The 15,481-nt window shown below is 41.4% G+C and overlaps 1 protein-coding gene across 4 annotated transcripts in view; it reads right to left on the bottom strand.

Moving 5' to 3' along the window:
- LOC112455665 (insulin receptor-like) overlaps positions 1 to 15,481 on the bottom strand; it is a 70,739-nt gene that overhangs the window by 53,771 nt on the left and 1,487 nt on the right. Inside the window, exon 1 of one of the 4 annotated variants that reach the window (XM_025017724.1) lies at positions 14,932 to 15,203. The exons of 1 other annotated variant lie outside the window; for it this stretch is intronic. The gene's annotated coding sequence lies outside the window, so the exon portion shown is untranslated. Of the gene's footprint in view, positions 1 to 8,256; positions 8,441 to 14,047; positions 14,164 to 14,931; positions 15,204 to 15,481 lie in introns of those variants that run through there. 2 more of the 4 variants (XM_025017727.1, XM_025017726.1) reach the window with 2 other exon arrangements.

Here is a 15,481-nt window from a genome sequence, read left to right on the forward strand (position 1 = left end):
TACACAAACGTTATATATTACATCATATATTTCCACGTTGGATATTTGATGAAAATATTTGTTTACCGTTTCGGTAGAGAGTTACAGTCTAGTAATGTAATACAGCAGCGCTTGCGAAATTAGTCGGTCAGACAGACTTGTGCGTGTTGTTTTTCAATTCGTTTCTTTTCGTTTAGCACTATTATCAATGAGCGACGACACGTCGGCACCGAGCGTGCGCGTGTGTGCGTGCGTGACGCGTGAGAAAACCTTTTTTGAGAGCGGATTGTCAACAAATTTCTTTCGTATATAATCGGTACCTCGAAAATTCACTACATCAAAATGTGATCAAATAAAGATCTAAGCTTTTCATGTTTTAAATTCTTTCTTAGAGTTAATTATTTCGCGCGTTTGATCGATATGCATATAGATATGCATGCGAAAAACGAACATGAAACGATCGATGATAATATCTCCTAATTAATAGTTAAATAAATTGACTTACTATATACTTGTACCCTGATATCATTGCGCGAAACGTATAATCAAATAGAAACTGTTTTGCAAAACTATGCTGTATTTACAAGTCTTTCGATAGTTGCGATAGAAAGTAGGTCAGTTATCACATATTTAGTCGTCTTATCTATGCGACGTCACTTGAATTTTCAAGTTAAATTGATCGTGGAATATTTCACATTCGTGTTCTAAATTTTAAATTTTACTGTCGCGTTACATTTTGTAAAACTCTATTAGCAAGTACTTGTGAATTTAAATAAAAGTGCCTCTTGCGGTAGGCTTTTTCCACCGTATTGTTATGCATGACGAATGAATTACGTTTGAATATTGATTTATTCACGGCAAACTAATAATATTTAAGATTGATTTATACAAAATTTTACTGTCGCGTCGTATTTCGCTAAGCTCTATTAGCAAGTACTTGTTCCTCTTCTAAATAAATTTAAAAAAAAAAAATGTATCTAGCGATAAAAAGCTTTTCCCTTCGTATTAAATTCGTGGCGGACGAATAGCGTTCAAATATCGATTATTGATTCATGGAAAATTGATAGGGTTTATGATCGATTTATGTAGGTAAAAATAAAACAATATAAAAAAGGCGTGGAAGATAGGTACGAGATTTTCTAAATATCACAATAAATTCGACTGTTCTGAATATATTGTAAGTGTAACGTTAAACATTTCATATCACGAACCGCGTTTATCGTAAACGTCTATCATACGTCAAGTTCTTATATTACAAAACTTTACAAAAACCCAGAGTGAATATACATATACACATATTATTCTACGTGAGTTGTAACTCTTTTAACGTCCAATTGTTTAGCACAATCGGACCTGATTGAAGGTAATTGATAGTATTTGCGAGATGAAAATTAGATCGTGTTGAAATATTGCAAATATGTATGTATGCTGTCATCGCTATAGATTTTATACGACGTGCAAATACAATTTCCTCTCTTCCTTTTTTTCTCTCTCACTCATGCGTAAAAAGTTTATCCTATAATTATGGGATGAATGCGTTCAAACGAAAGCAAATTTTGCTAGATGTATGTATAATTTTGATGCTCAAGGGCAGCCTAAAAGGGCAGCCGTGAAGTACATATTTCATTAAAACCGAAATATTATATTACTTGTACGTTGTTTGTAACTATTATTCAATAAGTAATAAAACCTTGAATTAATTATTCTTGATAGTGCGTAGTTACATATTTAGTGAAAACCTTGTGTGAATAATACCTATATATTGCGTCTATTAAAATGAGAAATGCGAGATATAAAATGATCATTAAAGATTATATACGTAATTTAATATAATTGATTTCATTAGTCGACCAGACATAATTTTATGGAAATAGATGTTACAAAACCACATATCGCACGTGCGTAATATTAATCACCAATTAAATTCGAATAAAATTTAAAACGTTTTACGTGCTTTTTATAACAGTTATGAAGTTACAATGATTAAACATAATGTAGTTTCTATGCAATGTAGTAATATAATCTTTCTGTAGCCGCATTTGCGATTTAAAAATAAAAGAAGGCACAAAATTTATTCAATTATACTCCCAAGTGAAGTATTTAATGTTATTTTCGTAAGTTTGTTGGCAATTTTTTTTAGAAATCCGATAAGTAAATTCCCGATACGAACAGATAAGAAAAGTCTTGATATGAAAGCTCTGATATCTTCAATCCACTATCCAAATAAAAGAAAATATTTTTCGTTATCGTATAATAATCGATCCAATATCGAGAATTGCTGGAACTATTTGAACTTGACCACGATAAGTTGATTTTCGTGTAAAGCAATGTTAAATAATTCATATACCCGCAACTCGATACCTTGTTCTTTCCCGTTTCTGTTCATTCTTGATGAGAACTACGCTTCCTTTCACGAATGTTTTGCTCTCTTACTACGAAGAGCGAGCATTGCGAAATGTGGTGATCGCGCGAAGATACTGCGATGTGTTCCCGACGAAACTAAATTATGGAAGCTCGACGACGGCGGCAGCGAACAAATGTCCGCGGCTCATGTGAGTCGCCGAGCCGACCACGCGTCCGCTCGTTTACTTCGTCCCACATTCAAGCAGGTTGTGCGCACACTTTTGCGATGGAATCCCAGTTATTTCGAAGGCACGCATACGCGCGCACGGCGCGTTCCCGTTGTCCCAGGTTCGGCGTGCGCGCGTTGATCGTGCGCTGCGCTACGCCCGGGCCCTACCGTATAGAGCGGAGCGTCGACGAACGCGCGACATACGTTCGGCATCGCGAATGCATCTTCCCTATATTCCCCGAACCAATGCGCGCTCGCGCACCTTCGCATACTCTCGTGCATTATGCATCGATTCGTATTACGCGTGAAGTATTGGACCTGCGGGAATTTTAGGGCGCTTCAATGATGCAGACATCCTCTGGAAAATGGAGCTTTTACATACTACCGTATATAATTTCAGACGCAGACTCTTCAACGGCTTTGCAACATTACAACGACTACTCGGGTTACGATGGAGCACACAGAGAATTGAAAAAGACGTGCAAAGTTACCTTTAAAAAATGAGACGTGACGTTACAGAAATACGGCGCACCGCAGAATTTTCACACTTGTAAGAAGAGTCGTGACGTGAGAAAAATGGAGGTATTAGAATACAAAATTTGACATTCGAGAAATAAGAATGCAAATTTATTCGAAATTCTCATCTTTTTTTCTTGTTTTTTTTTTTAGATGAAATCAAAGTGAGATTATAAAAATAATTTATCCGAGAAATATTTCTGTACCTATATTTATAATTAATAATAATAATTTACGCCATCAAACCACGAATTTTCTATTGTTAATAACGATCGACAAAAAAGTTTTGATATAAATATAAAATATTATAACGATTTTCCCACGTTTCTATGGGAACTAAAATAAAATATTGAATAAAGGTAGAGAAGAACGAGGGGGAGCAGAGAAGAGAAACAATAATATTGTATTCAAAAATTTTTTCGCCACAGTGTATTAAAACCCGACAGTACATATGTGGTTTTGCGAATAGAAATTCCCGTGTGCCATACCGGAATGTAAACGAAACTCGATGGGGTAGAACGACGCTAAACGTGGTGCGTATATGCCATACACGTATACGAATATCCGTATCGTTAGAATTCCACTTTGCAACGAAGAGAGACACTTCGCGATGTCCTGTGCGAGTACAAACTCAAACTTTGGAGAAGTCCAAAGCCTTATCCTCCACCTGAGTGCAACCGCCGTCACGGATATTTGTATTGCAACCGTTCGCTCGAGTAGACGCCGCCGCGACAATATTTCGTGCCAACATAAGCACGGTTTCGAAAATTTCGCCCCGTCGCGTATAATATTGTTACCGAGTACCCCGTCGACTCTATCTTCGCGACGGGAGCCATTTCCGAGTCGGTTCGCCCGAGTGCATCCACCTTCAAAAATTCATCTCTTTGCGGTGATATTCTTGCCAGTGCAGCGCGGGCTAACTAGGGCGTGGCACCAAGGTGGAAGCTCCTATAAATTTCAAGTCTCGCGGCTCTCCCACAACTACTTCAATTGAACTACCAATACTACCATACGTGCGACAAGATATTTATGACGAAACATTTTTCACGAGATATCCCATACGTAATTCAGTCTTTCCATAAAAAGAGCCTAACGCCAAAATTGTCCTCGAAAATAATTCATCTCTTCAGTGATCGATAAATAAAAATAAATAAAATGTTTTTGAAATCGTTACTATTAATATTTCAAACTATTCAAACATCAATTATATCTTTATATAAATTCGATTGCTGGATATGGAAATTTATTCGCGTCACGAACGCAATCAGTCCACAGACGATTTCTGTTATGGCTTTGATTATTATGTATTGCCACGATTCTAATTTACAGCAGCCCGTTCTCTCCTCTGCAACGCGACAATATCATCTTTAAAAGTGTTCTGTGCTACGATATTGCACATTTCATCATAAAATTTCTTCTTCTTCAACTTTTTCTACTTTTCATCTTTAATTGCAAAATATGTAACATAGTAGTTACAAAGAACAGCCCTATATAAGAAATAAACCAGAATATTCATGCAAAATGTATAATAATATGCAATTATTTTTAAAATTGAAATATTTTCAATTATTATTTACTTTGTCTGAAAGAATCTTTTGTGATAATAAATTTTATTTAATATCATTGTTTAACCCGACGTTACTAAAATAAAAATATGTAGCATGATTATTGAGCTGGCATTTATTAAATCTCAGCTAATATTAGAGTTTAATAACATAAAATGTTTAAATTAAAAAGTTTTAAATTAAGTTTGATCCTTCAAATCAAATTACACCGATAAAATCGTCAAAGTTGTAAATCATAAAAAAAAGTGTATGGTAAACATATAAACGTTATTTTTAGCAGTTGTAAAAATAATCTTACTATGTTTATAGTATTTGGAATTTGTCATAGTAATAAACTGCGTCTAGCACTCAAATATATCTATGTATCTAACTTTACGGATAATTTACACAACAATTGTATATAATGTATTTATTGTCATTGGAACGTAGAACTGGCAGGTACGTTCGACGAAGCGTATTTTAATACAAAGGGCTTACGAATATTTGTTTCGCAACGCGAAATATCTATGTATAACAAAAGGCGAAACATTCCGCCGACTCGATTTAGAAGTTCTATTAATGGAGTAGCGTTAAAGACGCCGCGGCCAATGATAAATTCCGTTTCACCTAACTTCATTCACGAGACCGTCTAAGTAGAAATGACATTTTACGGTGACATTTTCGTGACATATTTATTTTCGGGGCTGCTGTAAAACTTTTTGAAATAAAAAGGAAAAATTTCCACATATTTTCCCGTTCGACGCGTGTAACCGCTTCAAGCGTAAATATCAAATGAGAGAACTATTTCAATTTCTGTTTGTGCACGAGATACCGCGCAAAAATATCATCTGATTTTATTTTTTTAATTTACACGTTTGAATGTTATCTCCTTGTTTAAATAAAATGTCAAAATGTGCAAAAATGACGCGGAACTCGCGCGTGTAGAACGGGGTTCTCTTGGTGTGATTTAATGCAACACCTGTCTGTCGATCAACCGGATTATTATCGGCAATTTAAATTATAGCGTATCATTTGACCTATATCTTTACAAGAATTTCATATTTATAGGACTTTAGCGGAAACAGTTATTATTTGTAAATTCGTGCTATTTATTTCATACTGTAAAACTCCGTGTTCCGAAAATTAAAGAATTTCTTTTTATAAAACAAGCTGTTTGAAAATATGAGGACTATTTCAAATCAACCGGGAATATGTTATCTGAAACAGGAAAACGTTAAACATGCGTTATCACAGTACATCAATCTAATATCCAATATACATAAACGTCGGAATAAGGTAAAATATGTAAATTGCTACCGCGAGAAAAACAAAGATAAATTATCTAATTAAATAGTGATCTTGCGGTCAATAACTTTAATATGCTAATGTAGGGGAAATCATTAGTCTTCTGTGTACGTTTAACGCGCAAAAACGCAATTAATTGTTTCACCGCTCAATACCGTTAATTAAAAATATGCAAAATTGATTTATGCATCGTGTGAAAAAAAAAGAGAAATAACCTGCAAGAGATATACGATTTAATAATGATTCAACTCACGTAGAATATTTAACTAGGCGTATTCTCTCGCGGGACCGTACTCTCTGAAAAGCACTCTCGATTGCAAGAAAGTCTGGTAAACACGTAGTTGCAGCTACTCCCCCCCCCCCCCATGGGACATTTGAGTTTTACCGAGAAATTACATTCAACGAGAAAACAATCTGGGGGCCGTCCCTCTGTAATTTTGCCGAACTACGTACACGTCACGGAGTAATTTAAAATGAGAAACGTATAAATGCTCTCGCTTTTTCACCTCGTCGCTCATAACTTGAAAGAAATGTTCGCAGGCTTCAAAGAGAGGGCGAAAAAGAAGGGCTGAAAAAAAGATACTCCCCTCCTACTTCGCCCGCTAAGCAAAATTGGCGAGTGACAATTCCGGCTGTTTTCTTTGGAAAATGACTCTCGACGTTAAAATTCTCAAGTGGACACCTGGCTCGACATAGCATGAATTCGCTATGTAAACAAACGATTAAGGCCGTAAGCTCATAAGCGACGTGTCCTCTCGTTTAGAATTGAGCTATGTATAAACCGAAGGTTTTTCGTCTCTATTTACGTCGGTGTCGGTATCGTATAATTAGATCTACGTGTTGGATTTTTACGTTTTACGTCTACGTGCCATTCTCGTACAATGCCCATGTGTCGTATCTGTTCCGTACGTGACGTAGACTCGTTTCACGTAAACCGAGAGCTGTACGTTATATAATAAATGAATGAGTCGCGTGTTATTTTTACGTTTCGCCGTGGCGTTATAGTCAGAAATATTACTAGTTTAGATAAAAAACTTTTTAAGTGGCAGAAAGCTAATAGCGAATTCGTCGTGATTAAACGTCGGTCCTGCACAAGCCTGCCTCTCACGGTTTTAGCGAGACATTACGTATGTATACTACAACGTATAAAGATTATTAATTGGACGCAGCTCTGCAATGCGGAGTCAACTCCAAAACCTTACTTTTTCCGCTAGAGTAAATTTCGCGAAACGTTAGAAGGAAAATTCTGCGCCAACGTTATCTCAAATATATTGCCCGAATTGTAAACTTCCTCAAATACAATTCCATATGTATATGCGTTTTTAGAAAATCTCCCGTCCTCTTTATGATCACTTTGCGATGAAAAACTGAAAATAACGAAAGTGGCGTTTAGTTCCTTATTGCACAATTGCATTCAATTCATAGAAAATCTCTCAACGATCAACATCGAGGTCAACATGAATAGAAATCGGATATTTCGTAGATCCGCGGCCAAGACCTGGAGAAAAACCCCGTCGAGATAAATTATGTTAACGAGAGACTTATAGGTTGTTTATAATACACGATTCTTAAATTACCATATATCACGCGAGGGATCTAATTCGCGTGTATAAAAATCGCGGTCTCGCGTAGTGCCGCGTTTTTATCTGAACCATGCAGTCGCAGTGAACCTGCGACATTTCGCATATTCGCATACAATATACGTACGGTATATCAAGAAATACGGTGTCTCGCGCCAAGTAAAAAATATACATGAAAAAAATATATAAAATGTAAAAATATACGAAATCTCAACAAGGAGTAATGTGTGGCGACAAGCAAGAGAAGACCGCTCGTTGCTCCATTCTCCCATTAAATTCGCTCCAGACTACGCGCGATTAATAATTAATGATTCGTTATATATGCGATTCGTAGTAGATTCGCAGAAATTCATTATTCGATACGTATCCTCTACAGTCTCTACACTATTACTCATAGTTCACTGTTTGTGTAGTATATAGTTCTACACAAGAACCACATGAATTGATTGATTCGTTGTGACTCGTGCTCTTTAATTTCGAAAAAAAAACCGCTCCATTGATCTGCACGAATGGTAAACAATGCAAATCCGAGAGCGGACTGTCAATTTGTGCTATTCGCGCGAGTAGTGGAAACTGCCACAGCATCTCGAATCACGAATCGAGCATAATCTGGCGTTAGGTTTAATCAAGAACCGGCGCACCGCAAGAAGCGAGATCAGTTTCGTGTGTATATACATTACTTAACGCCCGACGCTATCGTAGGCGCGACGGTTCTCCGCGGTAAACAATGTAAACATGAAAACAACACGGGGCAACACACCTTCACGGCCGTATCGCACGTGGCGGATCGGCGCGCGCTCCCGCTTTTGCTCTCTTATACGCACACGTCAACAGGAAGGCCACCGCTTAGCCGGCGTCCTTAGTCGGCGAAGATAAATGGCGATACCAAAACACACAGGCGCGGCGCGACTCGGCGGTCGCCTTCGGAGAATTCGCTACTACGAGACGAGCACGCGCTTTTCGTCGATCAGTCGCCGTCGACCGTCGACCGTTCACCGTTTTCATCCATCGCGTCGTTGAGAAAGAACACCGAACGGCGTGGCGCGGCGGCGGGACGACGGTCACGTGTGACGCGGCGTGGCGCGACGACGCTCCCAATCTACCCAGCAGCAGGGAGAAGAGACGACGACGACGACGACGACGGCGGCTCTCGTCCAGATCGTAGATACTGCGAACGCTGTCGGCCGAGCCGCTGGCTCGTACCCGTTCGAAAACACGGCCGCGCCGTACGCCGATTTATGTCTCTCCACCGCTCGAGATACGAAGGAACGAGGAGAGGGCGGAGGAGAAAGAGAGACAGAGAAAGAGAGAGGTGGTAGTGGGGCGCGACTCTCCGGCCGGGAGCGACGGATGGGGGAGGGATACGGCGCGAGGGTCGAAAGCGCGGGCGCGTGGTAGGGGGAAATCGACGGGACCGGGAACCGGGGCTACGACGATGAGAGAGACAGAGACAGAGACAGAGACAGAGAGAGAGAGAGAGAGAGAGAGAGAGAGAGAGAGAGAGAGAGGGAGAGAGAGAAGCGTAGCCGGGAACAAAAGTTCCGACGCGTCGCTTGGCACCATAAAAATATTTCCGTGTTTCGGTGTGCGTCAACGATCGTCGGGGCACCACACTGGGACGAAGCGACGGAGCATCCGCCTCTTTTACAGTCTTGGCTTCCTCACCTCCCTCTCCCTCCCGCCGTTGCCCCGCGTGCTCGGTTGTCCTTTTGTACACTTACGACGAGGAGCCGAACGAGGGAGCGCGCGCGTAAATGGCGGAAGGCGACGGGTTGGACGGCACAATGAAGGGCGGCGCGAATGGAAATGCTAACCTTTGGACGATATAAACCATGTACAAACGCGTATCACGCGCGTGCGATATCTCTTCTTTCTCCTCATCGAGCTTGGAGCGCGACTTCGGACTTTACACGCTGCATCGCGCAGTTTTCGATCAGCCACTACTTATCATAAACGGAAACGCGAAGTAGCGAAATGTCACGAGGCGCACGTGCATGCGTTCACGTGCGACTCGCGGTATCCTCCTTAAACATTTATCTCTTCCTCGAAGGATATTCTACAGCCTCCGAGAGCTATCTGTACAAAGTGCCCATAAAAACGTCTCCCTTTTCCCGTAGCGTAAACCCTCGGCGAAAGAAAAGCGATGTGTACAACCATATGGGATCAACGCCAGCTAATCGAAGGAGAACGGAAATACTCCAATGGAACATGGAAACGCGAGATTACCACGTATGAAAAAGTGGTGGATTCTGTCTACGATTCCGTATGCAAATGACTTAATCGCACGCGACGCAGAAGCACATTTTTCACGATAAAGATAATTTTCGAACGACAATTATAAATACGGCCCCGTTCACACGGTACTCAACCTTGAATCTTAAGTCATGCATGACACGCGCCGTCGGTAAATTTATAAGAACGATCTCTTATCGCATATAATTGTCTATTATTTATACCTATTTGTAAGGATAGCCGAGTGTATTTGAAAACAAGGATGGAGTAGAGTAAGAATGCCAAGAGCATAAAAACTTTCAAGCACGTCATTTAAAAGGTTACGAGGTCACTGGAAGTTAAAAAATCTACATTGTTCACATTTTCTAAAATTTTCTATGTGTACAATTGAAAATATATATGTTACATTTGCTATATTCAAAATCGCAATCAAAAAATCGATTAGATTATTAAGTTTGTCATTTGAAATTTTATTCTTTGATGCTAAATTAGGACTAATCTATATTTTTTTTATAACTTATTACTTTCAAAAGTCGATAATTTTAGTAGCTTTCAATTTTTGTGCAGAATATGTAAAGATAATTAATGAGCTTTTAATATCAAAACTCGTTCAGATTTTCCAACTTCTACAGAGATCCTAAATTAACTATATTTTTAAATCATTATAGTGGCCTAACCCTTTAATACAATTTCAATGATAGTCCACGGAATTCAATTCAATTTAACGCTTCGGTCTCGAGACCAGCGCGTCTTTGACAGTAGGTATTTACACACCAACGTTTAACCTCGAAACTTATTATTAAGCATAGAACACTTTACATACGCCCGATCGATTCGCCCGATACGTAATTAACACGCATTTAATCTGCCTTACGTTTGCCGAGTGCCTATGAGCCTTCATGTTTGCCGATACTCCACAGGTTATATATATCTTGTGTCCCGTGCCTCGAAGTATACGAAAATGTATTTCGCAGATCCATGAATGTGAACACGTGAACGCCACATAATTCCATATTGCATAACGCGAGGGGTGAGAAGGAGGGCAGGGGGAGGGGGAATTAGAATCGAGCCGCTTCATTCAATGCAAAACGCGCATTGTCCGTTTCGTACCTCACACAGAGTTGTAAATTACTCCGTATACTGTATACGATATTTTTATCGCGCATGCCGAGATAGTGGCTTCCTGGGGCCTTTAATTTACTCTACGCGGTTATCAGATCGCGCTGCGCGACGAATATACACCGCTACTTATCATTCTAACTTACATGAGCCGTTTATTTTGACGGTTGCGCAAGTGCAGTCCCGAAAAATCTCACTGAAAATGCGCACCGCTCGATATTCTCCCTCACCGAGACTCTGTCGTGTCGCGGTATCGCATTCACACTCTGCGTTTTTAAAATAAGCGACATAAATTATTTATAGTCTTGCGATAAGTTAAGTGGTGCGTTAAGCTGAGAAGGAATTTTTATGTATTCTTCAAAGAAAGAGAAAGATAAATAGAAAGATAAAGATAAAGAGAAAGATAAAGAGAAAGAGAGAGAGAAAGTCAGGGAAAGTAAGCTTAGTCGTATTTTGTACAATTAAAAAGATTGTAATGCTGGATGGCAGTTATTGAAGCAATTATGATAAACGATACCTTCCGATCTTTAATCCATTCATGACATTACAAATTACCGATTGTTTGAACGAGAACGCAACATTTAGCGTAAAATATGTAAAATTATGCGCGGAAACTCAAACGAACGTCGATTTGTTCGGTTATTATACAATTCTTGCGATTATTAAAACGGAACACAGGGTTGAAAATAGTCGTGGAAAATGTGGACGATCGACGGCGAACGATCGCGTTTTCATGCTGCGTGTGGACACGTAGCGACAATACGTTGTAAACTCTCAGGCAACTCGGGAATCCGAATGGTACATCCCAATCAACGCCATTGTAAACGGTATGCCGTTAGAAACACATGAAAACATGCCGTTTTGGGCCTTTCGAGCTTCGCTTTATATTGCCCCCAACAAACACGGAGAAAAAGTGAAAAAATTCATATATGCAAAAGATGGGAAATATGAAATGAGTAACGTTACCCAGCATTGAGAAACGTGGCTGTCACGGTTGTTAAATGTAATTTTCTGATTCTAGTGATATACAAAGAGCGCAATTTCTACATCAGGCGTATAGAAATCAGAATCTATTAACCAACACGTTGGAAACCGTGCATTATGAAATAACGTTAAATATAGAGTGAAAGTTGCAACGCTGAAGATTCGTGATCGCGATATAACAGATTTAGATAGTGGCTTTTCTCACGCTTCTACTTAAAATAATTTCTAAATCTTAAATAATGTTATAAAATCACGTTTCTTATATTCTGCAATTTAGAACCAAAATCAATTAAAATATTGTAAAATTGTATTTCTGTAATTTCTACAAGAATTTGAGATAAAATTTTGTACGAGAATCTGAGATAAAGTTTTATCACTTTCATTTTTAAATTACAATTATCTAAGAGCGTAAAGTAACGATATAATGGTCGAGCATAATCCATTAACTGTTCCCTTGGCCGCTTTTCTTTCATACCTATCGGTACGGCTGAATGTTTACGCTCACCTATCTTTGTAAGTTTTAAGATAAGATGTCGTCTGTTGATCGATCGTATCGGTAGTATGCCGAAACTTTCCGAATAATAAAGACCGACGACGAACATCGTCGATATTGCAAAGTAAACGTGTTGAAAAATTTCTCTACGTAAGTCCGAACACGAAGCAGTTGAATTTATCGCGGTATAATTTTTCCTTCTTTTTTTTTTTTTGTTAAAAAAGTAAATTACACCGAAATGCATCGACTAAAGTCAACGCGGCGAACATTACATTACATACAAGTCTGAACGAAGCAGACAAAGTTTCCCGACGAAATTTTCTGCCAGTCAATTTACCCTTTGGAAGAGAAAAAGGAAAAAAAAGAAGAAAACGAGTTTTCGGACTTGCGTACCTCCGCTGTGCGGACGCGGATCCGCTGTTCCGCTGTTGAAATACGACGTTAAAATCAACACGCGACGGGATTTATTCCACATACAAATCTGAAGCAGCTAACCTTGTCCATCAAAATTTTCCGTCAGTTAATTTATTCTTTTAGAAAAGGAAAGAAAACGAGAAACCGAGTTTTCTTCGCCGTTGAAATGCGTCGTTGAAGTCAACGCGACGGATATATTACTCCGCAAATCTGCGCACCAAGCAGCTGAATTTGTCCGTCAAAATTTTTCGTCAGTTAATTTACTCTTTAAAAAAAAGAGAACTTCCCGATTTGCGTTTCTTCGTCGTGCGCGCGCGCGCGCGCGCGGATTCGTCGCTGAAATGCGTCGTTGAAGTCAACGCGACGTATATTATATCACATACAAATCTGAGCATAAAACAGTTCAACTTGTCCGTCAAAATTTCCTGTTAATTTATCCGCTAAAAAAAAAAGAAAGAAAAAAAGAACGCGTTTCTGGATTTGCATTATTTTTCGCAGCGCGGACGCGGAAAAGCGCTGAATGCACGGATATTATTCCACATTACAGTTGAGCTTGTCCGTCAAAATTTTTCGTCGGTTAATCTATTCTCTTTGGAAAAAAAATAAAAACAAAAAAAAAAAGAAAAAAGAAAAAAAGAGACCGAGTTTCCGGAATTTGCGCTTCTCCGTCGGCGCGGACGCGGATCCGTCGAAATACGTCGTTTAGAATCAGCGGTGATGTGCTGCGTGGGGTAGAGGTACGGCGATCTTACGCGATGCCGCGCAATAGCATCGCACACCATACCTTGCCGTCGATTGATTCCTCCGCAGAACGCGCAGGAAACCCGCTCGCTCTCGGTCTCTACACCTCGTGCTCGCGAGTCACTGCGTGTATGCGAGTCTGCGACGCGAATCGCATACTTACTATCGTTTATAAAAGCGCGTCGCGTGCCGCGCGGCGATACATCGATCACTTAATTATCGCCCTACGCGACATATTACGTACGCGAATAAAATGTTGCGTAGCGCGATAATTAAGTGATCGATATATGTATATGCGATACGTATATGTACACACATATAGCCGACTACCTATACGATATTGCGGCAAATGCACGCTAACCAGACGGAGGGCGATACCGACGCGAAACTGCGTCGTCGAAGACGTCACACGAAAGTGCCTCGGGGACTTTCATTAGACCCGCTTTCGGAAAAGAACGGGCGTCACGCCTACGCGACCCGCTTCCCCGCTCGCGATGAAAAAATAGACGACGCTGCGCAACAGCCACGTACGGCTAGGCGTATACACGTCATCCCGAATGGATCTCACCTTTGACTTGATGAGAAATTAACATTCGTCGAATGCGCTAGTCGCTGATCGTCGGATTACCTGACCTCGCTACGACATAGGTATCGGTATACGCGGGGCGGATGAATCGAATCGAAGCGTCCGCGTCGTATCGCGTCGCGTCTCGATAGCGTCGCTATCCGAGAGGCTCTCGTTCGGCTCTCGTGAAAATTTCCCCGTTTACGAGCGACTCGCGTACGGCTTCTCCACGCGGGATCGATCTTATCGCGCGAAAGTCGTGTTTGTAAACACGTCGTCGCGGCGAGCACTAGCACGTTTTCCGCGTCGAAGGGAGACAGACGCGCGGCGCGGCATCACAAAACCGACTGCGTCGCACATTTCGTAAAAGTGTCCACAACACAGACACGGGCACAGGCGCGCACACACGGACCTTCGGTCGATCCGTCTTGCCGGACAACACTCGTACACCATCTTCGAATGGTGGTCTAGGAATGTGACCGTTACAGGGGAAGAAAGCGTTCTACGGAGCGAGGGAGACAGAGAGAGACAAGGAGATAGAGAGAGATAGAGAGAGAGAGACGGCGGGAAAGGGAGGAAAAGGGAAGTCGAGGGCGGATCTCACGAGAGACGCTGCGCTTCTTCTCTCACCGCATATTTAGCGACAAACGCGTTCGATTCCCAGCCTACGCTGACATTGACATAATTCTCAATTTACGACAGCGTCGACAATACGGTTGCGAGAGCGCGGCGCGGCGCGGCGGAGTGAAATCGAAGGTAAACAAAGTCGAGTGAAGTCAGTCATTTCATTCATTCGATCAATCAATCGGGCGTGTATACTGTAATACGAACAAATGAACGAACGAGCGAGCGAGAACGGTTGCAGGTAGCGCAATTACAACACCAACCTTTCGATTCCTCTCGCGGCGCATTTAAGCGGGCGTGCGTATATAGGCGTCGGATTTTCACTCGGCGTGACACGCGAACCTCACCACCGTCGGGCGCGCAGAACACTGAGGGATTAGACGGCAAGACGGCGGTGCGTCGTTTCCTGCGCCGAATATAGGGAGGAGAGAAGAACTGTGAAACGGTTGGCGCGCGGCGGAGACGATGCCGCGTCCGCGTCCCACGTGAAACGGACTCGCGTCACTTTCTCGCGCTTCATCCGTCGATCGGTCTTTCCTCGCCCAATCGCGCGAGCACTCTGCGCCGGCGGCGAACGATCAAAACAGAGGAAGGAGGGCGCGCCGCGCCGCGCCGCGCTGCTCCGCATGGCTCCGCGTCGCGTCGCGTCACAGGACTCACGGGGAAGCACCGAGAGGGTTGGTGGGGAGCCGGAGCGGTCGCGCGGGGGAAACGAGCGGAGCGGAGCGAGCGCGCTAGTGAGCGACGGGGACGAGCGGGACGGCGCGGCAGGAAGAGAGAGAGAGAGAGAGAGAGAGAGAGAGAGAGAGAGAG

Source organism: Temnothorax curvispinosus, unplaced genomic scaffold (assembly GCF_003070985.1).
Source record: "Temnothorax curvispinosus isolate PA1 unplaced genomic scaffold, ASM307098v1 QBEX01006316.1, whole genome shotgun sequence".
Taxonomy (NCBI): Eukaryota; Metazoa; Arthropoda; class Insecta; order Hymenoptera; family Formicidae; genus Temnothorax; species Temnothorax curvispinosus.